Raw genomic sequence first — 25,164 nt, 5'->3', positions numbered from 1 at the left:
TTCTTAAGAGTATTTGAATAAGGGAGGGCACAGTTTGCAAATTCTTTTCATTATTTTCATTGTAGGCATAAATAGTTGGTCTATTTCATGTGATTTCTAAAGGAGGAGTAAGAAATAAGGGTAATTGAACCACAGCACATCCTTAGTAAAAAAAAAAAAGGGGGGGGTGGGGGTGGGGGGTGGCACTTTGTTTTAAGTCTAAGGCTTGCACTTCTAGACTGCTCAGGAATAGCACAGCCGGCTCCGAGAGACACATCCCTTCCTGCCAGTCCCTTCTCTCACCCTCAGATCCTCATTCCCATCCAGGGAGACACAGACCTGCGTGGTGTAGCCCGTGACCTCACAGAACCATGTCCCTCACCCATTCCTGGTCTGCACCCGGAGCTGCCCACTTGGTCCTGCTCCACCTATACTGGTTCACTGTCCTCAGGGGGTGGGGAAAGGACAGACATTGTCTCCCAGACACACAACTGAGGGCTCTTCCAGCCCAACTCCTTATGAATTCTATCCAGCTCAACACCTGGCCATTGAGCATCCACTCGGCATTAAGCCTGTGCAAGACCCTTGGCGCCCAGGCAGGTGGGCTCCTGCACTCCTGGACTCAGAGCTTGGCTGCCCCCAATCTAGGACTTGTGGCTTCCCTTCCAAAACCCACAGGGATGATGACGCCTTCCTCCTGGAGCAATCACTGCTTTTCCCAGCACCCAAAGCGGCTGGCTCCCTCCCTTCATTTCAAAATCCTTGTTTTAAAAACATTTGCTCTTCTGTCTATGAGTTTTTTTGTCTGGGTGGTGAACACAGTGCAGAATACTGACGTTGTATTACAGAACTGTACACTTAAAATTTACAGAATATTTTTAACCAAGGTAACCCCAATACATTTAATAAAAATTTTAAAAATCTTTGCTTTCTGCTCAGAGGAACTGAGGTTCCTTCATTCATTCAAGAAATGTTTAGTGAGGGCTTTTTATTAACAGGCTGTGATCTACATGGTGAGAATACAGCAATGAACAAACTAAGCAAAAATCCCTACCCTCTTGGGGCTTAAATTATAGGGGGGCCGGGGGAGCAGAAGAAAAACTAATTAATTAAAAAGTCATTTATCAAAGTGCTGAAGATACAGCAGGGCGGGGCTTCGGGGGGAGGGGCTTGGTGAGCAGGGTTCCCCCCACTCCTGCCTGCTCAGCCTTTATCTTCTAGCTGAGTGGTGCTGTTATGGTTCCCAAATGTTCGCGGTCCCAGGGAAGAGTTCATCTGTAATGGGATTATCTCTCGCCCTGTTTGCTTTCATTACAGTCGGACTCCCTCCGAGCATGAGAATCTAACCTTACCAAAAGCATATTTTGGTAATCTGATATAAACTAAATTTAAACTCTGACCTCCAACAATAAAAATGCTACTTTCCCCCTCTGAAGACCTGAAATTCAGATTAGGGACCTGCCAGCTTCAGTTTCCGGGTTTCTAACTGACTTCTAATTAGATTCTAAGCATTACTCCGAAGGGGCAGAGCCCAGGCCAGGCCCACGGTGGGCGCTGGCCCAATGGCCTGGGGTTCTCCTCCCCACTCCCCACCCCCATCATTCATCAGGTGCCTCTCCCTAGCTTTACCGAACCCTTCCCTCCAGCTCCTGGTTTGTGGTATCACAGCACAGTACCCAGTTAATGCTGAAAACTCAAAATGAAATTGCTGCCTTAAGCTGTGGTGCAAATATGCTATGATCTCCGTTTTGCACGAAGAGCTTTAATCCTGGAATGGCTAAAGGTTAAGTATGAGCTTACTCCAATCTGCCCCCACGTCATGTTCTAATTCCTATAGGTTATCTTATTTAGAAATTAAGGCAGGCAAAATCCCCGCGGGGGCCATGGGCAGCGGCCTGCTCCTTGCGCCCGAGCCCTGCCTCTGTAGCCTCACTTGCCGCCCGGTTCATCACCCGCTTTCTCTCTCTCAGAGCGTGGTGTTCGTGTTGTTCAGATTTGCTCAACACAAAATTAAAACCTGGCTTTCAACCATTTATTTTTTAAAGAGGGAAATTAAGTAAGTTTCAGTCTGGGCCAGAAACAGCAACTAAAAATTCAAAAGCAGGGATGTCCCACATTAATAACTGTTCACTGAGGAAGCATTTCCTGTTTATACGTTGAGCTAATGAGAATCCATCACTCCTGTCAAATACACTGAACACCAAATTCAAATGTCAAACCAAATGTAAGAGGTCACACATTTCCTTTGCTAACTAAAAGTGTAATTCATAAATATTATTGCTACCAAACTCTCCATCTACAACATTTGTTTAGAAATATGCACATGTAATATAAATTGTGATTAAGTTAAATGGGTATATTATTTCCTGTTTTAAGGGCTAACAGCAGCATGAATTATGCTTTACTGCAAAGAAGGCTCGAGTCACAAGCAGTTCTGCCTGGGTATAGCCCCACATTTTACACCCCCAGAATGGTTTTTGCACGTTCATTCATAAATACTTTACATTACCCAGCCTTGCTGGTAACTTTCACTTCGGCTGCCTTATAAAACAGCTCTTACTATTGAAAAGGTCAGCTAAATGGACATAAACTTTGGGCCTAGCTACATTTAAAAATAAAAGTGGAAAAACAAAAAAGATTTACGAAGCCAGGGTCTTCATTTACCTCTGTGAGCATACCACCAGGGTCCAAATTAAACGGAAACTTTGCATCTGTGGCATGATTTAGTGAGAAGGGAATTGCTAGCACAGGAAGCAACAACCCAGATTTTTAACTTCCAAAATTAATACCAGGGCGTAGAGGCACAAGAGGGGAAGCAACCCTTCATTTCAGTTTTGTCTCTAAATCAATTCAGCAAACATCTTTAGTTTTAAAAACCTGTATACACATTAATATTTCTATTATTTTAGGAAAACAAAATTTATTCTAGGAAAATCAGGGATGCAGAACAAACAGAAACAGACTGCTAGCTAAGGACCTGGTAGAGAAGGAAAGGATGGAAAAGGAAAGACCAGAAGCACAGCTGACCCCCACCAGCAACTTCCTTATCAGTTCAGGAAAGTTTTACTCCCCAATCAAAACTATTACCACTAACCAATATACATGTTTAAAAGTGAGCGAGCCAGCGAATAACCCTCCCCTCTCTCTGGCCTATGTTGAGGGGTTTGTCCCCACAGGCGGCGGCCTAACCCCAAGTCCCAGCAGGGCCCCACTTCCTTATCAGCAGGGCCTCTGGGCCCCCTTCCCATGGCAGCCAGGTCGCCCGGCTGAGGCATGTGGAGGAGAGAGGTGGGCGAGATGCTCCTCAGAGGAGCTCTGAGTCATCACCCTTTCCAAACCCTGCCCAAGGGGAGCCAGCCCGACGCCATTGTGCGGAAGATTTTGCAATGAAACTGAGTCTTTGATGTCACAGATTGGGAGAGAAGGATAAACTGGGTTCCTCAAAGAGATAACCAAGATGACTCTCCAGCTTTTGAAGTCTGTGCACAGTATTTCATACACTCCAGCTTCAGGAGCAGATAAAAACCAGATACCACTGGTGCTCATATCTGCGGACGCTCTGCCCATTCACCACGAGGCAGGCAGGGGCCGCCTCTCACCTGCCCCATGCACTCCCCCAAAGTTCAGTCTGGATGGGCAGATATGAGTTTAGAATATATGCTGCTGGAGAACAGGTTTAAAGTATGTAGCGCTCATTCTATAGAAACAATATATAGAAAAGGACAGAGTTTATCCCGGTAAAATTGATATACTATCAAATCAATATAATTCATCATATTAACTAAAGGAGAAAGGCATATTTCCATAGGTACAGAAAAAGTAATGGACAAATTTCAACATCCATTCATTAAATATCTTAAATTAGTTTTCCAATAGTTTTATCATATCATTTTCCTATCATAATGTAAATACCACTGGGTATTTTAAATATAGCATCTTCATATCTGTTCATTGTGATTTGAAGTTCAGTGAAAGAAATGATTTTTTTATTCCACATTTTTTTTTATTAAGGCATAATTTGCATAAAGTGAAATGCTCAGGTCTTGAGTGTTCAATTTGGTGAAGACACAGATCATTTCTTTCACCCCAAAAGTTCCCCATGCTCTTCTCAATTTTCCACCCCCAGAATCAACCGCTGACCTGATGTCTATCAGATTAGTTTTTCCTATAGGTTAGTTTTTCCTATTCCAGAATTTCTTATGAATGGACCACATGGTGTGCACATGTTTGTATCTAGCTTCATTCACTCACCATATTTTTGAGGTTCACCCATGACATTGTGTGTATTAGTGGGTATTCTGTTGTATGACTAGAGCACAGTGTCTTTCCATTCATTGTTCACTGATGGACACCTGGGGTGTATTAGTGGGTATTCTGTTGTATGACTAGAGCACATTCATTCTTCACTGATGGACACCTGGACTGCTCTCTAGTTTCAGAATTTTATGAACCAGGCTGCTATGAACATTCTCATGCAATAATTTTTGTGAAAATACATTTACATTTCTCTCAGGTAAACACCGAAGAGAATTACTGGGCCATAGGATAAATATACTTTTAACTTTTTAAGAAACTGCATGTTTTCCAAAGTGGTTGTACCATTTTCACCTGCAGTGCATGAGAGTTCCAGCTCCTCCATGCCTCTCCCACATGTCACATGGTTAAGTTTTTCACTTTAGCCCGTCTAGTAAATAACTTCTAGTGGATAACTAGTAGTAATGCACTGTAATTTTAATTTGCATTTCCCTGACGCCTACTAATGTTGAATATTCATGTCTACTGGTCATTTGTATAGTATCTTCTTTAGCGATCTTATTTTGCCCTTTTTTTTTGTTATTAATCCTCATCCAAGGATATTTTTCCATTGATTTTTAGAGAGAGTGGAAGGGAGTGGGGAGAGACAGAGAGAAACATCGACGTGAGAGAAACATATCTACTGGTTCCCTCCACACACGCCATGACCAGGGCCAGGGATCGAGCCTGCAACTGAGGTATCTGCCCTTGACTGGAATAGATCCTGGGACCCTTCAGTCCATGGGCTGATGCTCTATCCACTGAACCAAACCGGCTAGGGCTGTTTTGCCCATTTTTAATGGGTTTGTCTTTTTACTATTGAGTTGTAAGAGTTTTAATATGTTCTTTATGAGAGTCCCTTGTTAAACATGTGTTAGCAATAGGTTAACACATGTGTTAGCCTATTCATTTTCTTAACAGTGTCTTTTGATGAGCATAAATTTTTAATTTTCATAAAATCCAATTTATCAAGTTTTGTTTTTATGGCCCAGGCTCTCTGACCTCTCTAAGAAATCTTTGCCTACCCCAAGGTTGAAAAAATATTCTATGTTTTTTCAAGTAATTTTATTGCTTTAGCTTTTATATTTAGGTCAATGACCCACACTAAATTGATTTTTATATATGGTTAGAAGTAGGAGCCAAGGTTCTTTTTTTTTCTCTCCAAATGTATATGCAATTGTTCTCATACCATTTGTTGAAGAGATTTTATTTCCCTATTTAATTTCCCTGAGACTTTTGTCAAAAATCATTGGATTATGTATATATCTGTGGGTCTAAGTATAGACTCTATTCTGTTCCATTTATCTATTTATCCATTCTTTTATCAATACCACATTGTCTTGACAATGTAGCTATGTAGTCACTCTTGTAATAAGGTAGGATAAGTCTAAATTTGTTCTACTTTTCAATATTGTTTTGGGCACTCTATGCCCTTTGTCTTTCCATATAAATTTTTAAATCATTTTATCAAAGAAAAAAGGTTTGCTTGGCTCAACTAGGATTGATCAATTTGGGAAAATTGACACTTTAATAATGACTCTTCAGACCCATAAATATGGTATATGTTTTCATTTAGATCTTCTTAAATTTCTGTCAGCAATGTTTTATAGTTTCAGTCTTATGCATCTTCCATTAAATTTATCCCTAAGTATTTAATTTTTATACCATAGTGTTATTTTAAATTTTTCATTGTTGATTGTTCATTGCTAGTATATGGAATCATAACTTTGGTATATCCTCCAGTACTACAAAAAAATATTATTTCTGCTTTTTTTTTTAACTCCTTAACCTAGCTGGCTTTCAGTACTACAAAAAAATATTATTTCTGCTTTTTTTTTTTAACTCCTTAAGCCCTAGCTGGCTTGGCCCAGTGGTTAGAACATTGGCCCAGGGACTGAAGGGTCTTGCGTTCCATTCTGGTCAAGGGCATGTATTTCAGTTGCAGGCTCCATCCCCAGTCCCAGTCAGAGCACATGCAGGAGGCAACCAGTCGATGTGTCTCTCTTACATTGATGTTTCTCTCTCGCTCTGTCTCTCCCCCTCCCTTTCACTCTCTCTCTCTCAAAATCAATGTAAAAAATATCCTCAAGTGAGTATTAACAACAACAACAAAACCACACACACACACACCACCACCACCACCACCAACAACAACAACAACTCCTTGGAGTTGCTCTGTATAAAATCATGTAACCTGTAAGTAAAGACCATTTTATTTCTTCCTTTCCAATTGATATACCCTTTAGTTCTTTTTCTTACATTATTGCCTGTCTAAGACTTTCAGTAAAATGCTGAATAAAAGGTGTGAGAGAGACATCTTCACTTTGCCTCCAATCTCTGGAGGGAAGCACTGCATCACTAATAAGCATTTGTCAACCTGTTTGTGACTTTAAGTTTAAAGTGTATTTATTGTAAACTACACAGAGTTGTGTATTACATTTTTATTCAGTCTGATAATCTCTGCCTTTTCATTGGGAGGTTGATCCACTTACATTTAATTCAATCATTTATATATTTTTATTTTAAACATACCAAATTTGGGGTTATTTGTCCTTATGCCTTTTTTTCCCTGTTAGTCCTATCCTGAATTTTGGGGATGAAACAAATATTTTTAGTATTTCATTTCATCTCCTTTACTGACATTTTAGACATGCATGTTTGTACTATTTTTTAGTAATTTCTCTAGAGATTACATGTTTACCTTTAATTCATCATAGTTAACTTTCAAAATATATTTTTTTACCTCATGAACAATTTAAGAGCTTCATGACAGTACATTTCCCATTCTTTGTCCTCTTGTTGCCATCAGTTTTTGTTCTAAAGACTATAAACTCCCATGTTCCTTTGTAATTATTTTTACGTTAAATAGATGATTTTCTTTAAAGAGTTTTAAAGGTGCTTTTTATTTATAGACCCACTCACTCTTTCTGGTGTTCTTCATTGATACAAGCCCTTCCTATAGGACCAGGTTTCCATCTGAAACATTTTTTCAGACTATAGAGCTCCTTTTAGCATTTCCTGCTCTCCTGGAGATAGATTTTTTCCGTTTTTGTCTGCATGAAACTGTCTTTATTTCATCTTTATTTTGAAAGTATATTTTCACTGGCTACAGAATTCTAGGTTGACAGGAGGGTGGTTTGTTTTTCCTTTCAGTACTCTAAAGATGGCATTTTATTGTCTTCTGATCACTATTATTTCTGATGAGAAATCAGTTGTCATTCTTTATCATTTGTTCCTTTCTAATTTTTCTTTTCTTTCTGGCTACTTTCAAGTTGTTGTTTTTTGTTTTGTTTTGTTTTGTTTTTGCTTTGTGTTTTTTAAAAATATATATATTTTTATTGATTTCAGAGAGGAAGGGAGAGGGAGAGAGAAATAGAAACATCAGTAATGAGAGAGAATCCTTGATCGGTTGCCTCCTGCACAACCCCCCACTGGGGATCGAGCCTGCAAACCGGGTATGTGCCCTTGACCAAAATTGAACCCAGGACCCTGAAGTCCCCAGGCCAACGCTCTATCCACTGAGCCAAACCAGCTAGGGCTGTTATGCTTTTTATACTTTGTTTTCAGCTATTTGATGATGATCCTGCTTGTGGTTCTCTGGGCTTCTTGAACTTGTGGTTATTTTTGTTTGTTTGTTTGTTTGTTTGTTTTGCTTTTATTCATTTTAGAAAATGTTTGGTCCCTATCTCTTCAAATATTTTTTTGCCCTTTTCACTCCCATCTTCTTATAGGACTCCAATTACATGTGTGTTAGACCTTTTGGTATGTCCCATAGATCTTAGATGATCTATTTCATTATTTCATTCTTTATTCTCTTTTTGTTTCAGTTTGGATAATTTCTAATGACATGTCTTTAAGTTTATTGATTCTTTTCCTGGTTGCGTATAATCTCTGGATAAGCCCACCAACATATTTTTCATGCATGACATCCTGTTTTCATTTCTAGCATTTACATTAAGATCTCTTTTTACAGTTTCCATACTCTGCTGACCTTCTCTGTTTATACATATTGCCCACCTTTTCCACTAGATCCTTTAACATATTCATCATAGTGATTTTAAAATTCCTGTCATAGTGATTGGGATAATCCCAATATTGGAGCCAACTTTGATCTGGTTCTATTGATTATTTTACCTTTTGGCAAGTGGTCTATCACTTTTTGGGGTATGTATGTATCATAAATTTATATTAAATATGACACATTGTGTGAAAATATAGTATATAGCAAAGAAAATATTCCAAAACATGGGGACTTCTCTTCTTCTATCAATCTGTTAAAGTGGGAAGCTGAGTTAGAATCTAGTCTGTACTTGAGCTGGCTTTGAACTTCGTTATTGCTTTACTTATAGTCTGTGTACTACATGCTTCAAATCCTCTTTGTGGTAGATTGTCATTCCCTATACTTAGAGAGAAGCCTAGTATAATAGAAAGATTCTCTGAATTATCCTATACCACCTACGACTTCAGAGGGCTTTGCACTACAGAAGAGGGCTCTCTCAGCATCCTGCCCCTCTCCTAGTGTTACACTGCTGCCTGGTGCTCAATGCAAAGCCCAATATTCAGGAGAATTTATTTAGGCAGCTCTACATACCTGTGCCTCAGAGAGAATCACTCTCGGCTCTCATGCTTTCCCCCCAGCAGCAGATAAACAGTCTCATTCTCCGTACAGAATCCAGAGTTTGGGCAGGTTTCTGGCCCTCATCCAGCAACAAATGACCACTCTTTCCCAAGAGGGTTTCTCAGCACAAGAGGGTTTATCCTGGCTCTTCTACTCTAGCTTCAGTGCTAGCAAGGCCTTGTGTACCTCTGCCTCAGGTGTGGGGCTCTCTCAGCACTTCTATCCTCCTCCAGTGGCTGTAACCATTGCCTCTTACACTTGAAAGGTCAGGAGCATGGGAGGTTCTCCGACTTAAGTATAGACTCGGACAGGTCCTGCATACTTACACCACAGAGAGTCCTCTCTCTATTCTCCTGCCCTGTCCCCAGTCTTTCTTGTGAGCTCTTGGTGGAGGCCCATGGACAAAAGTGACCATTCAGACACCTCTTGAATCTGGGGCTTCCAAGAATTCTAAACTGTTATGCTAGCCCATTCTTGACTCTTAAAAATTCATTATAATTTCAGCTTGTTGTTTTTTGGTGGTTTCTCTTCTATTTTTTGTACTTGCTTCTATGATGCATACCTCTTCTTCCTGCCACTCTGCCCAAGGTGAAACAATCCTGCGTGCCATCTCTCCTTAAAGGGACTATCATTCTGAATTTTAATTAATTAGGTTGTTTTGTATTCTCAGCCCTCTGACAGACTTAAAAATACATGATTTTGTAAACTATCTGGTTTGTGTTTTGTAATTGTTCTTTTTTGTTTGTTTGTTTACCTCCTCCACCAATTTTGCCCCTTTGACTTTTTATTGTTAAGCAAAGTTCTATTGCAACTCTTAAAACCCTAGGTGAAAGTTCTTATTAAATACCAATATTAATAACAAATAACCTCTCTTTTTTAGTATATAGTTATATGCTTTTAGAAACAATTTCACTTTTTGTGCATGTATTCTTTTCTAATAAAATTGAAATGAAATCTTACCCTTCTCCCTTGGTTCCATCGCTCCTTGCACATAGTGCGTATGAATAGTAATGAGGTAAGAAATTTGTGCATAATCAATGAAGGAATGAATATTATTAGAATAATTACAACAACAAACATTTGTTGGGCACATAGCAGGTAAAGCAGGTAGTGTTTTATATATGCACTAGAGGCCTGGTGCACAAAATTCATGCACTGGGGTGGGGGGGTCCCTCAGCCCAGCCTGCCCCCTCTCACAGTCCAGAAGCCCTCACTGATGGCTTAGGCTTAAGCCGCAGTCTGGTCTCCCTCTGCAGGAGGTAATCGGGCTGATCAGGGGAAGGCACCCCCCCATCACCCCACTGCTGTTGTCACTGCCAGCCACTGCAGCCACCAAGGTGTTTTCATCAACACAGACTCCAGTCCCTTCATCACAAAAAAACAAAAAAAAAATGACAAACTTTCTTTAGGCATTTTCAAAATGTCTCTTTCATAGGATATGACATTTCTTTTTTTTTTATCCTCACCTGAGGATATTTTTCCATTGATTTTTAGAGAGCATGGAAGAGAGAGGGAAAGACAGACAGAAACATCAATGTGAGAGGGATACTTTGATTGGTTGCCTCCTGCATGAGCCCTGACCTGGGCCCTGGCCAGGAAGGAGCCTGCAACCTAGGTACATGCCCTTGATCAGAATCGAACCCGGACCGTGCAGTTGGCAGGCTGAGGCTCTATCCACTGAGCCAAACTGGCTAGGGCAGGATATGACTTTTCTTAGCCCCTCCAGCAGTGGACCTTCGTTTTTTCCTCCAGGAGTGAGGTGGAAAAACCCTAGATCACCTTCTTGGATTCTTATTACCCAAATTACCAAGAACACTGTAAGTGGCATACAGGGAGCTTAACCAATGAGCAGTCAGAAAAGGTGTTTCCTCTGCAGCTCAGGCGCAGAGGCCTCCCTGTGTGTGTCCTCTGGGGGCATGCGCTGAGCTGCGCTGCAGCCACTGGGAGCAGGCCCCCAGCCCTGTGTGTGTCCGCTGCGCCGGTCCTGACTGTTCAGGCTTGGAGCCGGTCATGACTGTGAAGGCGTCCCGGACAAATTTGCATATTACCTCTTTATATATATATATAGATGATTTCATTTATCACAACTCAATAAACTAGACACTGTTCTCCAGATAAGAAAATGTATGCTCAGAGAAATGAAGAAACTTGCCCAAGGCCACAGAGCTAATAACTAGAGAAACCAGGACTTGAATCCAAGCAGTCTAAATTCTAGACCTATAATCTTAACCTCTATGTCATAAAGCAGTGAATGAGGAGTTAAATGTTTACTTACACTAAATTGTCTTTCATGGATGACCTGACATCTGAGTGTTGACTAATTCATATAGCTCTCCTTACATCCAGGACCAAACACACACACACACACACACACACACACACACACACACACACACACACACACTCACTCACTTTTTTACATGAATCTTCCACAGGGAAGTATCGCTCCAGACTTCATCTTACCACAATGCTCTTACATCATCCCACTGCCTTCAGGAGGAGCCTCCCTCCAGTCCACCCAACCAACATAATGGGCTGAGGGCCAAGGCTGGATGGGGATTACAGAGTGTGGAGAGAGAGAAGTGCCCCAGAGCAGGACTAGCCTGTAGCTAAGTCCTCGGGGGAAATGCAGAGAGAAGATGTGATTGCACAGAGAGAGCCCCTGAGGTGCTGGAGGCCTCCACAAGCAGCCCAACTCCCAGGAGGGAGGAGGGAGCCCTGGTGCACTTTGGGTCATCAACTAATGGATCTGAAAGCCAAACCCAGGGTCTTAAGGAAGTGAAAGGGAAAATTCATGTAACTACATTTACAATTCAGCAGCATAACTTCCCAGACAAGCTGTCTAGAATAGAGCTCACTCTTCTTGAAGCAATCTCTTGGCTGTTCAAAGGAAGACTTTCCCGAGTCACTTTAAAAAGTAGAGGCATTACCATTAGGGGCAAAGAGATCAAAAGCACCTTAATCTCCTCTATCAGTGGGGCCAGCCACTTACCAAGTCTAAGAATGTTCCCCATGTGCTGCTTCCTGAGCCTGCCTGACAGTCCCTGGGATTGGTAGCCTGGATCTTGGGAGTGGAAATATGGTTTTACTTATGCAGGTCTCTATCTCTGAGAGATGCATGGAATGATAACACAATGGCCCAATCATCTCCCACCCCAATGGCTGCAGAGGGTATTTCACAATTCATAATTGGAATAACTGTGGTTGCTTTCTTTAAAAGAGGGATCAAAACATTGAAATCCATCCAAGAGCACTGCTTGTGTAACCTGAGAATGGGAGGCATTCATTAATGGGGCATGCACAAGGCACTTGCCCTCATGTTCTTAAGAAAGATTCCCTCAGCATTCCTCAGGGAGAAGTGGGCCCCGTGGCTCCACTTGGGAAGGCATCACTTGTACAAGAGGTTGGTATTGAAGGCGTACCTGCTCTAGGGTCTCCCTTATACCACTAGGCTGCTACAAATTGCAATTGCATTAATAACCCAGCTGGTGTTGCTCAGTGGTTGAGCATCAACCCAGGAACCAAGAGGTCATGGATTCCCAATCAGGGCATATGCCGTTGCGGGCTCAATCCCCAGTATGGGGAGTGCAGAAGGCAGCCAATTGATGATATTTTTCTCTCATCAATGTTTCTATCTCTCTATCCCTTCCTCTCTCTCTCTCAAACTCAATAAAAACATATTTTTAAAAAGATTGCATTAATAGAAACATACTTCCAAGAACAAGGGAGGTGAGGCCCTTCTTGTTTCCGTATAGCTAACTTATACAGGGTGTATTGCCTTCTGCAACCTTGCATTCTGGACTTTGTCCAGATAGAGTGAGTTTATTAGAGGATTCTCGGGGTGAGGGGGATTCTGGGACCAGGACATATGAAATGGTTGTAGACTGGACCAATTCAGCCTTTTTGTGTTTTTATTTCTGCTGCTGATGATTAGCACTCTAATTCATCTCCCTTTCTTACTCTGCACTCTGATCTCACATGTACTGATCCTTCTCTCTCAACTAAACTTTGAGTGCCTTTAGGGCAGGGATGATGGGTGGCTCATACAGTACCTGGAATGCTCAAGAAATATTTGTTGGATGGATGGATGGATGGATGGATGAATAGACAAACAAACAAAAAGGCTGCTTTGGGAAGATGGATTCCCAGATGCTAGTATCTGCCCACCCCACACTTCCATGGAATGAAGGGATGACCCTGGCCTGCCGATGGAAGGAGGTCATGAAGTTCTGCCTGCTTCTCACAGAGATGCCAGGGCTGAAGAATTGGGCTCCTACAGAGCCTATAAGCAACCGGGGCTCCCACGACTTAAAGTATGCTAATGAAAACCAAATCCGAGGAAGCCAAAGATAGGGACTGAAGTGCACTCATGAAGCTGTGAGACGTCAGACAAATTGCTTAGCCCTCCCACGCCTCTGCTTCCTTTTGTTGTAAAATGGCTCAAATCTCAGCTAACTCACAAGTGTTGCTGGGAGAATCAAATAAGATGTTGTCAGTAAAGGGCACATTAAAAACTACGAGGGCCCTAAGTAGGTAGGGACAGCGGACAGTGATAATAATAGACATAAATGACAGTCTGGTGGAGGGGACAGTCTGGCCTAAGACATGGATTGGGAGGGTGCAGGGAAGAGCTCTGGACCTTACTGGGTCTAAGGTGCTCAAACCCTCCACCTGTGGGCAGCCAATCAGGGCACCTGGGCTGACTCTCTAAACCAAGCCAGGAGACTGGCAGTGAAGTGGGTGGGGAGATGGGGGGAGGAGTACCTGCACAGGGTGGAAGGGCCCAGTGCTATGGTCGGCACATCCAGGTAAAAGGATAAAACTCATTAATATTGCTCTATTGCTATCCAGAAACACCCAGCTCCTTATAATTGTGTTTCCCTCTTGCTTTATCCACTGAGGCTTAGAATCTAATTTGCAGGCTATCCTCAATCAAAGCAATGGACGCCCCCCCCCCTTTTTTTTTACACCTCTCCTATTAGACTGTAAGCTCCAGGGGAGCAGGAACCATGGCTGTTTTGTTCGCTGCTATATCCACAGAGCCAGCTGCATGGTTGGAACTCAATGAATACTTGCTGAATGACTGGCCACACCCCTGCTTTCTTTCCTCTCGTTTCCCTCTGCCCCAGTTTCTTCCTTTATTTACTGTCTATCCTATTATAACATCTGTATTTCTGAAAACCATCTCATGTCCTCTTCTGTACAAGGTGGGCTACAAAAAAAATACATAAGAAAAAGAGGACAAATAACGAACCCCTGTGTGCATCAGTCACCCAAGCAGCTTATACAACATGGTTCTGCTTTCCTGTCCCACCCCCGTGTAGAGGCAGGCCAGGCGGTGCAGGCGCAGAAGATGCCGTTTCTGAAGTTCAGCTTGTCCTTAGGAGGCCCTCCTGCCAGGCTGCTCCCTAGATTATGTTACCTTCAGACCCAGCCGAAAGGTTGCCTAGCAACAACCATCAGACTTCTCGCCTCTAAATCCCTCATTTGTGTCTTACATGCACACAGTGCAGTGTTAGCATGATCTGAGCACTATCTTCCTCCCGCAACCCTCCACCTAAAACGGGCCTGATCTGCCTGCATTACCAGGACCTTCTTCTATGCCTGGCCTGTGACTTCCAGCCTGGACCCATGGGTTCCTGTTGAACGCAAGCACAGAGGAGGCAAACAGACCAAGCTCTGAGCCCCGGAGCCACTTAGCGCACATCAGAAAGAAGCAAGGAGGAGAGAAAGACGAGCTGAAAGCCCACATATGTCCAGACCCTGTCACCCCAGGAGTCGCCTCCTTTGAGATTTTCTGCTCTCAGGCAAACACTTTATTTTTCATCCAGAGGGTCAAAAACATGCAAACGTGTAAATAAATGAAGTGTTGCTTAAGATCATGTCTAAACAGTGCACAAGAATAAATATCCTTACTCTAAAGCAAGACAGTATGCAATATCCATCTGGGGAGCCAGGAAAACAAGAAGTAATTTGGGGGGAAATAGCCTTGTGAGACCTAAATTTAATCTGTGGCTTTCCAGAACCCATGAAAAAGTGCAAAGGACTCTGAACTCGCAGACTCCCCAAGATGGGCCAGAGGAGTAGACATGGACTCTCACCCCTTCCGGCTGACCCCAGGACAGCTTGCCCGGCGACCTCCTTGCTGCCAGTGAGTATAGATTTCACTGTGACCTCTCTGGCTGCAAGGGTGTCAATAGGAAAATACTGCTCTCTTCCATTTTATTCAAAGAGCATGTCATGCTTTCTAACCTGGGGTCTAAAACCAGGAAACTCCGTCTGGCCTCTGCTGTCAGCCAAAAATCTACACACTAAGCATTACACACACGAAAACAGCAACAGAGCAATTTAATCTCCCTATGGGGAAATGTATTTTTGATAGTGAAATGAAAAACAGATAAGGGGAAAGGGTCAAATCAAGACTCTGTTGCTGTGCTGGCCAATATGGTAACCAACAGGTCTACTTAATTTTAAGAGCTCAAGAGCTCAACGGGCACGTGGCTGGTGGGCACAATGTCGGACAGCTCAGATATGGAAGAGCATTTCTATCATCACAGAAAGTTCTGCTGGACAGCACTGCTCAGGACCACACCAGGAGCAGGCTGTGCTCACAGTGCCTGGTCCCAACATGGTGGAATCTGTCCTCAGGCCCTGTTGGATGCCCGTATGTGCCTGGTCATCACTTCGAAGATAAGCCTTCAGTCTTCAGTCTCAGAAAAGCAAACAACCCCGATGTTCAAATGCTTCTGGGAATTTTCCTACAACACCCACCCCTCCTCTCCCACCCCGGTGCAGTGTCTCAGCCAGACTTAGCCTGTCTTCCCATCAAAAATTACCTTGTAACTCATATCGCAAGCCCTATTGTCAAACTGCTCTGGGGGTGTAGTGAGTGGAACGGTGACTCCCCAAAAGGTATGTCCACCTGGAACCTGTGCAACTGAACATATTTGGGAAAAGGGTCTTTGCAGATATAATTAAGTTAAAGATCTCAAGATGAGAGATCACCCTGGCTGATCCAGGTTGGCCCTAAATCTGATGACAAGTCTTTATAAGAAGAGGAGAACATACAGACAGGAGAAGGCCACGTAAGGATGGAGGCAGAAACTGGAGTTCGATAGCTAAAAACCCAGGAACCACAAGCTACAAGGGAGGCAGGGAGCAGATTCTCCCTCAGAGCCTCCAACCCCGCCAACCCCGCCAGCACCTGCATTCTGAACTCTGGCCTCCAGAGCAGTGGGAGAATATATTCCTGTTGCTTTAAACCAGTGGTTCTCAACCTTCTGGCCCTTTAAATACAGTTCCTCATGTTGTGACCCAACCATAAAATTATTTTCGTTGCTACTTCATAACTGTAATGTTGCTACTCCCCCCACCCCGGTGCAGTGTCTCAGCCAGACTTAGCCTGTCATCCCATCAAAAGTTACCTTGTAACTCACCTCGCAAGCCCTATTGTCACACTGCTCTAGGGGTGTAGTGAGTGGAACGGTGACTCCCCAAAAGGTATGTCCACCTGGAACCTGTGCAACTGAACGTATTTGGAAAAAGGGTCTTTGCAGATATAATTAAATTAAAGATCTCAAGATGAGAGATCACCCTGGCTGATCCAGGTTGGCCCTAAATCCAATGACAAGCCTTCGCTGCAAACATGAATCACCATAAATCAGCCAAGGGCCATGCGGAGGAGCCCTGGTTTCTAGGCGTGGCTCACCCTCACTGTGAGACCCCATCAGCCCACCCTCTCTGGGCCTCCGTATGCCCATCTGCCGCAGGAGGGCTGAGACTAGCCTGTCTCCATGAGTTCCAGCTCTCATGGAGCACGTTCACCAATTTGTCCCATTATTTGCCTTTTTGGCCTGGCATGCAGTAAATGTTAAATAATAGTAATAATATTAATTATGATAATTATTGAATTGGACATGATGCCAAATGTCCATAAAATTATTTTCGTTGCTACTTCATAACTGTAATGTTGCTACTGTTATGAATCATAATGTAAATATCTGATATGCAGGATGGTCTTAGGCGGCCCCTGTGAAAGGGTCGTCTGACTGCCAAAGGGGTCGCGACCCACAGGTTGAGAACCGCTGCAGGTGTGTGGTAATTTGTTACAGCAGCCCTGGGAAATTAACACAAGGCATTAATGGCAACTTATTATTGAATGGGTTTCTTCTTCAAGGGGAGATGCCTTTAGCATCTATGACTGGCCTGCGACTTCCAGCCTGGACCCCGGGACTCTTTGAGCACGAGCACCGAGGAGGCAAGCCAACTGAACTTCGAGCCCCGCCATGTCTGATCTGTGCATGCCAGAAAGCAACACCTGCTGGTGGTGGCATAGAGGATGATTGGGGGACAATAGGCATTCTCCGGACTCCTCACAGGATGGCACCGAGATGGCTGTGGTACCCTTCCCACCCTCCAAACGTGTCTGCACGTGCCCAGCCAGGCTGCCCCCTGCCTTCTCTCCTCTCCTGCTGCTCTCATTCCTACTCTTACCCCAGGGCCCATCTCAGCCCCACCTCTCCAGGAGGCCTCCCACCACCCCGTCTCAGCTTGGCAGCCAAGGGCCATGCGGAGGAGCCCTGGGTTCTAGGCGTGGCTCACCCTCACTGTGAGACCCCATCAGCCCACCCTCTCTGGGCCTCCGTATGCCCATCTGCCGCAGGAGGGCTGAGACTAGCCTGTCTCCATGAGTTCCAGCTCTCATGGAGCACGTTCACCAATTTGTCCCATTATTTGCCTTTTTGGCCTGGCATGCAGTAAATGTTAAATAATAGTAATAATATTAATTATGATAATAATCATTGAATTGGACATGATGCCAAATGCTTTACATACATGATTACATTTAATCAATATTTTTTTTGATGGATGGATGGATGGATAGGAGTGGGGAGGGAAGGGGAGGGGAGGAGAGAGGATACCAAATACCAGGGTCATGAAGGCAGAGCCCTGGTTCCCTGGCTGGACCAGCACTGAGCTTAACTTACCACCGGGGCTGAGTAAATATGGGAACGGACACCAAAGAAGTTACAGAAAGGACGCCAGACTTAGGAGGTCTCCGACATCTGAATGGGCACCCCCTTCTCAATGGCCGCCCACCCCTCCCCCGCCTCTGGACGGCAGGAGCTTCTGAAGGGACTCAGCGCTCCCAATCAGAGGCTGCCGACACTAAGTGGATCCTCACAGAAGCTGGCCTAGTGCACGACTGAGCGGCCTGGAGCAGAGTCCACGGGAAGTCGCAGGGACCCATAAACCAACAGCATTAACCTTCATGCCAACACCTGCTAGTTGTCGGGATCCTCTCGGTCACCTGAGAGCCCTCTGAAGTGACCTATTCCCTGCCACTGGGCCTGCTCCTCTGGCCTCCACTTTACACCTTCACTTGTTTATCTGGGTAACGTGAGCTCTCAATGAGTCTCTCTGAGGCGGGTGAGTCCTGTGCTATCGCCTTGTTCTCATTACTCTGCGGAGAAGGGGGCCTCGCCCCCATTACCCTATCATCCGGGCACCGGGCACAGCGCTGGCTCCCCAGGGGGCTCGGCTGGTTCCCAGGGCGCAAGGTAGGCTCTGGGAGGTCCTAGGAACACATCACAGTGGAGCCTTCAGGAACTTGCTGAATGTAAGCATTTGCTTTCCTTCTCCCTCAGGACCCCCGGGAGGCGGCGGAGCCCTGGGGCACCTCGCAGAGCCAGAAGAAAGGCGCCTGGTGCTATTAGCTCAAATAAGGGAAATAATGCTGGGGAGACTGAAACTTCTGCAGACTTGTTTAACTTGGTGATCTCTGAGCACTTGGGGCTGGCAGTCATGGGGGAGTGGGCTGCCAGCCGGCGATTTATCAGCCGCTTCTTGAGAATATTCGTGGGCTCATTAAATCAGCATGAGTCACTCTCTTGCCTTCGCTGCAAACATGAATCAACAACCACCAAAACCCAAGGAAAACGTGTGACTCAATAGTTTCTTCAGGGCCTACCCAGTCTAGAAGCCGAGAGAGGGGTTTGTCAGCTCAGGCTCTCCCCCAGCGAATGAGTGGCACTCCCGGGAAGGCAGGGGGCTGCCCCGGGGCACAGAGAACCCGCCGGGGGAGCTCCAGGGACAGCAGGTGTGGGCCCATCCGCACACTCAGGGGCTCAGGCGCTCAGTCCTGCCATGTGCCGGCCCCTCCCGCACCCCGGGCAGTCGGCGGGGCGCCGGCCTGGGCCTGGCTCTGCCCTCACAGGCTTGTCGTAGAGGAAGTTTCTGAACTGATTGCACCCTGTTCCTCTGACTCAGCTGGGACAGTTTGGCCACGTTATTTAACCTCTCTGGTGCCGACTCACAGAGCTGGAGAACCTTCCCTGAACCTTTGCTGGAGGAAGCGGAGTGACCTGGGATCTCCTATTGAGAGCAGGGAGTCCTCTGCCAATCCCCGCGACCCTCTGTTGTGTCCAGACAACCCGAGTCTGGCCACCAGGCTCGGTCCCGGGGGACAGTGTGCGGCACGCCGGCAGCCCAGGCTGGAGAGGGCAGCTGGCCCTGGGCCTCTTGCCCCCGACCAGTGCCTCGGGTCGGCCTTCCTGGCAACCCATAGCAGCACTTCTTTCTCTGCGGCCTTTCTTCTCCGGTCTTTTGGCCGGTGGGTCCTGACCACACCCTCAGCCGCCAGGCCTCACCTCTCCCCAAAGAGACATTACAATGAGCAGCTTCCTCCCCTGGGTCAGCCCAGCCCCCCTTGGTCACTCTCCCACAGACCAAGTCCAAAGGCTCTTCCAAAGGTCCATCGAGCTTCCCCTGAATGCTCCTACGGACTCTCCTGCTCCCAGGGCTGCAAATGTCACCTCAGGACTGCACTTCCCAGGCACAGGCTGTGTACTGCCCAGCTGGGGCCCCGTGGGAAGGTGGCCCTGGGCCCAGTGCAGGCATTGAACCCACATTGCTGGTCAACACTCGCTGAAACCCTCTTAGGCCAGATCATCTCCTTTAATCCTCACAACAATCCTACAGGGTGCAGATGCTGTCCCCCCCCCTCCCCCCAGGGCAGACTGAGGCTCCCAGAGGGAGGGCAGCCGGCTGAGGTCACCATGCTGTGGGTGATGCAGCTGAGGGAGGGACCTGAACTAGGCTGGAAGGAGATGAAGGGGTAGGACCAGCGGGTGGAGGGGCCATGGTGTAGACAGAAAAATCAGAGAGGCCCTGGAGGCTACCCCCAGGTAGCGACATCCCTGAGGCCTCAGACTTTGGGAAGCAGCTTTACAAACAGCAAACTGTCCTCACTCAGACCTTCTCTGCCCACCACGGGGAGGAGGGGATCTATCTAGCAGACCCAGCCCCCAAGACAAAGAACTCCGCGACAGCCCCATAGATCCACAAGTGGCGGCCGAGCTGCCCTCATGAAGGCGCGTGTCCCCTTCCAGCAGCCGAAGCCCAGTGTAAAGACCCCAGCCGAGAGGCAACACTGCAAGTCTGGGCAGTCACCCTGCAGATAACTTCCCGTTTCTGCTTGTGTCTGGTTCTTGAATGTTATATGTTATTTAATTTAAAAATTAGATTTCAAAAATTAGTAAATATCAAAGTTGGAGGCAGAGGTGGAAAAGGAGGAAAAGAAAAAAGAGGAAAAGAAAAAATAGGAAAAAGGAGAGACAACAAGAAGGTGAGGGGCCTGAACAGGAGGACGCTCACCTCCTGGTGGACCGTTCCCAGGCCCACCTTCCCCACAGAGGGACAGTGACATCGCTGACCAGCAGTGTCGGAGCTGAGCGGGCCTCACAGTCATCTCGGGCAGAGACAGGGACATAGACAGAAGCCACTACATAGGGCAAGGCAAGGGCTGGGCAATACTGGGGACCCCACCCGCTCACACTGGGGTCCCAGACCACAGCTGGCACTTAGGCTCTGAGATCTCCTTGACAACGCCTGCCCCTGTGGAAATGTCTGCTGACCACAGGTGCCCACCATCCACTGACCCTCCTCCAAGAAGGAAGGTGGGACCCAGGTCTCCTGAGGCTCATTCCCTATGTGGTCCTTGAGCTACTGCCCAGAGCAGGCACATTCGCGCCCTTGCAGACTTTCCTAGAGGCTAAAACTCCCACCAGCACATACCCCTGGCAACTACCACTAACTTTCCCCAGGCAAACACCAGGGTAGCCACAATGAGGGGAGGGATGGCCAAGGACCCTCCATCACTCCAGTCTGGGTGAGTCTGTCCCCCTCCCCCTTTAATGCCAGGACTGAAAGGGGCCCAAGAAGTGGCACATGTGTCCTGGTAGGGGCCACTTACACAGGCTAATCACAAGTCCGTGCCGGGGCCCAGAGTCACCCAGATGGTCGAGGAGATTTATGGCCCGAACCTGACTTCCCAGAATCCGGTGAAGGCCGGAGCAGCGAGAGGCAGACCTGACAGTGCTCCCTCCCAGGTCTCGCTGGGAGCCAGTGTATTTTTGGAGGGCTCTGGCCTCGCCTGCTTGCTGTACTTTATTGCTGGCAGAGAGACGGGAAATTTATTACTTTACAAATCATACCATTCGCAGCATAAATGAACTGTCTGGCTGCAGCACGCTCGGGCCCAGATGATTTGCGAAATGTCTAATGGTAAGCGGAGTTATGCTATCTGCTTACGGCCTCCAAGACAAAAGCCAACCGTAACGCAGAGCATCTGCACAGTGTAACCCGAGGCCGGCAAATTGGCTGCGACTCATAAATGTTGGCTCAGCAGCATTACATAACTCAGTGCGCTCGGCCGGGGACTCGAAGGAGCATGGGGCAGCCCCGAGCCCGGCGAGCCGGCCCTGACGGGGCGGTGGATGACAGGCAGGGAACCCCGGGGGGCTTGGGGCCCGAGGTCAGGGCCAGGCTACACTCCACAGCCCGGCCAGTCCTGAGGCCTGCTAGCAATCAAGAGACGGGGTGGGCCTCTGGGCCTGGCTGGGAAAGGGGGTGCTAGCTACAGCCCTTCTCCAAATTCCCTAAACCCAGGCTGGAAGGACAGCCTTGCAATCATTGTAGCCCCGACGTGTACACAAGCCAAGCAGCACCCACAACCCACAGGGTGGTCGACCCTCTGCTGGTTGGTCCGACGGGCAAGAAGAGAGGACTGGTGACACGATCACCACTGACAGGCAGCGCTGAGTGCCTGGGACGTGGGACATCACTAGGGGGGAGGGGGTGGCACACAATTATCAGAGGAAACCAGGAGCTCACGGCCTCCTGAGCATCAGGCCCCCGTGAGTGACAGTGCCAGAATTCACGTCCAGGCTGTTAGGATTTTGCCCTCAGGTACCTACACTTGAGCATGCACTTAATCATCATCCTTTTCACGAAGTTGTGAAAACAACCTGTGATGTGCGGGTACCATCATCCCTGTTATACAGGTGAGCAAATCGGGGCTCAGGAGTCCTGTCCGCTGACACAGCTCATGCAGTCCAAGCGGCAGAGCCAGCACTCACGCTCAGCATCCTCTGGTTCTGAAGTTGTCTTTTCCCCATGCCATCTTCCTGCCAGGGTATGGGGGTCATTGTAAGGCTTCCCCCCTTCTCACATTGTACTGTTTGGGACAATGCCATCAGGCACTCAATCAATTAGTACTTTCTACATGCACAGCAATGGGTAACAAAAAGGTTCCAGAAAAGAGGGGTCTGAGCCGGGCCCCTGGAGCTCACAGTTCGACTGTGCTCAGGTGTGAACCCCAAGAGACGAGGAATAGATGCTCCCCGGGAGGTCTGGGAGGGTGAGGTGATCAGGGAAAGCTCTGGACCAGGGCTCCTCGGGTCACCGAGCTCTGCTGTGGCCCAGAGGAGCAGCAGAGGACATGCTGCTAACAAGTCTGGGCCTACCTGTGGCTCGGGGACTTGGGTGACCTGCCCAGGTCAGGAGAGGGGCCCGTAGAGCTGGCCCATTTGTGGACGCACCGAAAGGTCCTGCCCGTGTGCAGAGACGATCCTAAGCTCGGGCTTAGCACTGAGCACCAGGAACGATAAACTGCTGATTCTCAACATGATGAAGTCTTTAGCTAAGAAAGCAAAGCAAAACAAAACAAAAACACTCTCTGAATAGTTGATATAAAAACAGAGAACTGTATTCGAAAGCGCTTTGATCTTCAAAAATAAGAAGGCTATCTTATTACCATGGAGAATGTTGACTGTGCCCCTTGGCAATAAGAATAAAAAACCGTTTACTCAATACTCATCTAAAAATAGCCTGACTTTGGTTCCCAAGCCTTACAAGACACAGGCTTGGCCCAGAGCTGCCATCCTCTCGCTCCCTCTCTCACCTCACCCATTCATTCCCCGCTCACTCACTCAGCAAAGCTCATGTCTCCAGTCCCGGCCAAGACCAGCACGCAGGGTCCCTTTGGATTTTCAATTCCCTCCACCGCACATGCCAAGTACAGATTAGACCTCAGGATCTCTAGAGAAGCTTAAATTCAGTGAATGGACTTTTTATAGCGTGTAACTGTCACCCTCAGTAGAGCAGCCTGTTAGCCTCCTAAGTAACACACACGCGCCCACGAGAAGCACAGGCCGAGAGAGGGGCCAGCACCACTGTCAGCACTCACACCCTCACCATTCCAGCCAAAGTAACACACACGCGCCCACGAGAAGCACAGGCCGAGAGAGGGGCCAGCACCACTGTCAGCACTCACACCCTCACCGCCATTCCAGCCAGGGGCACTGGCACGTCTCCATCATCTTTTGGTGCATAACTAATACTTTGTATGACAGCTGCTGGGGAGAGGATGCAGCAGCATGCCCTGCTGGGTCTGGTTTTTAAAGAGAACCTCTTAAAGCTCAGGGACCTTGGCCCTGACCTAGACAGGAAGCCACACAGGAACAGTCTGGCCATGGACCTGCGCTGTGTTAAGCCATGATGACCCCTAAAGAATCATGAAATGAAAGGACATTCTTTGTCCCTGTGGGTACATATGGCTCCCCCAACCCCCAGGAGGAAGAAGGCAAAATCTTCCTGGGCCAAGTCTGAGTGCTCTTCCAAGCCAGGTGCCACCCAGCCAGCGCAGCGCCCCCTCTCTTGGCATGCGGGTACAGCACAGCCCCTGTGCACCCGGCTGGCACACCCTTTCCTGGGTGACAACTCCCTGCAGTGTGCCTACGGCAGCAGCCACCAGGAGAGTAACTAGGGGGGGACAAAGACTCTGAGGACACTTCTGCGTTCCTTTGACACAAGAAAAAAGGCCATTTCCTCCAGAGTTGATGACACAGCTCTCACCAGAGTTGATGACACAAGGAATGGGTATAACTAAAAAGCGTCAGGAAGCAGTGGGTTTTCACATGACCGAGCCAGCGGGCCCTGGAGGACCTAATAAAGGTATGGACTCTCCCCCAGAGAAGCTCACATAACACCTTCATCCAACATCACAGGGGGCTCAGATGAAGAAATTCTGTCATAAAAGTGCCCCAACACAAGAAAACGTCCCAGGCCGTTGCTCTCACCCATCTGTGCTCTGGAATGCAGAGGAGGAGCCACGCCTTGGCCACCAGAAGGTCCAGCCCTCCCCTGCCATGCTCTTCTGGAGTCTCTGGCCTCTGCACACAGAGATGGAAATGAAGACTCCAGCTTGTCCATGTCCTAGTGGGGTACGCTTTCTAAGCTTCAGTCTCTCTGCCTGCACCCACAGACCATGCTGTGCACCCAGCTCACCCTGAGGAAGATGCCTCTGCACACAGAAACCTGCTGTGCGGGCAGGACCAGGCCCTGCCCGCCCCGCCCGGCCCACTGGCAGCCACGTTTCGTATGGCCTGCCCTCCTACCTCAGGAGGCGACGATCCATGGCCTATTGACCTATGAGTCGAGCCAATCTGAGTCCCTGCCCTAGAACCGTGAGAGGAAATTCCCAGAGAACTACAGAGCAGCAGCTGACCCAGCTGGGAGAATCATGGCATTTCCCAAAGCCGGCAGCCGCTAGCTCTCCCTGGTTGGAGAGACAGACGCCAGGGGACAGAAGGGTGAGAGCCCCCCACCAGCAGGTGGAGAGAGGCCAGCCTAGGGGAGTAGCTGAGCCACCATCTCCCACCGCTGGGGCCCAGAGCCACTGAGCTCCAAAAGGTGCCTCCAGTAGCCCATGCTGTTGAGCCACAGGTACGCTGAAACCCATGGAGATTCCATCAAACTTCTCCCCACTGATTGAGGTCCCTGAACCCCAAACAGCCCTCAGCAGGGGAGGAAGTGGGCTGAGAAAGCCAGCCCATGCAATGGGAAGGAACCTGGGCCCACTTCATGGTCCTCGGGGAGCTTCCTAACTACAGATTTCTAGACCTCACGCAACGGCAATTGATTGGGCAGGTGGA

This window comes from Myotis brandtii, unplaced genomic scaffold, assembly GCF_000412655.1.
Source record: "Myotis brandtii unplaced genomic scaffold, ASM41265v1 scaffold208, whole genome shotgun sequence".
Classification (NCBI taxonomy): domain Eukaryota; kingdom Metazoa; phylum Chordata; class Mammalia; order Chiroptera; family Vespertilionidae; genus Myotis; species Myotis brandtii.
Note: the sequence above shows the minus strand (reverse complement) of the source record.